The sequence below is a fragment of the Morone saxatilis genome, unplaced genomic scaffold (assembly GCF_004916995.1).
Source record: "Morone saxatilis isolate NCDOM2014 unplaced genomic scaffold, NCSU_SB_2.0 Contig17, whole genome shotgun sequence".
NCBI classification, from domain to species: Eukaryota; Metazoa; Chordata; class Actinopteri; family Moronidae; genus Morone; species Morone saxatilis.
The window spans coordinates 197762-200034 of NW_023339729.1; positions in this window are offsets into that span (position 1 = coordinate 197762).

Below are 2273 nucleotides of genomic sequence, written 5' to 3' on the forward strand. Positions count from 1 at the left end.
GGATCGAAACCATCCTCTGCTAATCGTTTTCTTCTCCTTTAAATCAAATTCAGTCGTTTTAGTATAGTCTAAAGACAGACGTGATTATGTTTAAACCAGTAAAATATAGATTCCCTATAAATACTTATTCTTCACTACATATAGTATCGCTATATATTTTAACTGCCAGTGACGTAGATTCACAAACATAAAACGGGCTTCGCGCGCACATCTATGGACGATCAAACTGATCACAGTCCTTTATAGGACTTGGAAAAGAACACTTTTGGCTGAAGAGGGAAACCCTAACTGCTACAGAGTGACATTTAGCTAGAAACCTCTTTTTTACATACTATAGTGGTCGACTCACGGGCGTTGTAGTGGGTCCGCACCTTTTCGACGCCGGTGTGCGCCGAGGAGGCGGAGTCCATTTGACATTTGTTGTAGCCAGCAGATACCCCAATACTACGTTCCTTTTTTAAAGGTTTATTCCACCGAGTAGTAGTACTATAGTATATAGAGTTCCATGTTGAGCTACTGTTGTAATTAGCTCTTTATACTCAGGTAAAATAAATATGGAATCATANNACTAGATCTCAACCAGATATTTTAAAGTTTGGAGAGAGACAAAACAAGGATGTCACCATGACCACATGGCCCATACAAAGACAGACAAGTCAAGGGAAACTGATCATTATTATTAAGACTGGTTTTATGATATGGAGTCTTATTTTATTGCTGTGACAGTTAATGACAGAAGACCACCCCAACAATGTACGCTGGTAGAACTTAACTAACAAGGATGAGGGTTGAGATCCTTTCTTTGTGCCTTATAAAATGTTTATTGTACATATTAACAAAATATACCTGATGTGTTCACAGTACAAAATAATTTCAAACAACAGTTCCCAAACCTGGGCGCCGACAAAGGCTCATGGTGTGGTGGGACGTTTAAAGAGGGCAAAAAATGAGGACGTGTGTGTTTGCAGTCGGGAGGTTAACTGGGGGTGGCACACCTGTCTAACAAGTTAGAGGAAGGCCGGGCAGATGTTTATCCCATTTAGCGAGTCAAGTATAAATGACATTACTACCAACAATAGATCTTTTTGAAAAAATGGAACAAAACCTTTATTCGTATCATTGGTAACACCTGTGTTTACCCTACTATTTTATGTCAAAATGGCTGCTATGATCCAGCAGATCAACTTTAAGACATTTGGAGAAATGAAAGCATCACAGTGAAAATCATGTCGGATTTTGTTTTTATGTAAGTCAGCTTACAAACCTTTTTCACAGCAGCCATTTTGGCATAAAATAGGAGGGTAAACACAGATGTTACCAAGGTTTTGTTCATTAAGTGCGGCAGAGTAGTGCACAATAGCAGGACCCAGACTCGGACCTGAAATGAATGGAAACTTAAAGCTGCAGTAGGTTACTTTTTTAAAAATATATATAAAATAAAACATTCATATTTGCTGAAACTTTTTTACTATGGATTCCCAGGAGACTCAACCATCAAGCCACCAAACCAGTGTCGGTATTTGACAAACTTGGAATGAGACTCAGGACCACTAGGAGGAGCCAGAGGAAGCTGATTTTTTCACACTTTATCTGACTCAAGTACAACAGTCAGGATATATTGAAAGCAAAATATCACAAAAACATATTTAAAATATAAAAAGTACTTTAAATAGTATAATTGGTAATGGCTGCTGTGAAAAAGGTCTGTTGTAGCGTGGTATTGCAGTGCTGACTTTCAAATCAGTCTGCACTTAAAGCTGCATTAAATGAAAACAGTGACTGCCTGGAACACTTTCAAACCCTAAAACAACGCAACATACTTTGGTACATTGTCAGCAGTAATGTAAAGTACGTATGATTTGTAGCTAATGAGCTAAAGCATTAAAAAAAAAAAACGCTGGTTTGGTCCTTTAACTGAGAGCTGATAGCTGTACAGTGTTTCATCAAAGACACAAAACTAACTGTTTCACAGTTTATATTGGCGCCATGCCACTGTAAAGAGTCTCTAAAGCCCCAAATCTGCAGTTTTCTGCTGAAAACGTATGTATATTGGTATTAAGTATAGTTCCAAATCTGGACATGTCAACGCACAGTATTTCATTTCTTCATATTGTGCTATAAAAAAGGACAGTGACCGCCCTCTACTGGGTGAAACCCGGCTATTGCAATTGGATTTCACCATTGGCTGATCTGGAGGCAATGGCTGCGTTTCATTAGTCGTTCAACATGCCCTCGTTCACTTGCCCTCGGCACTTGCCCTCGGGGGAATCCCC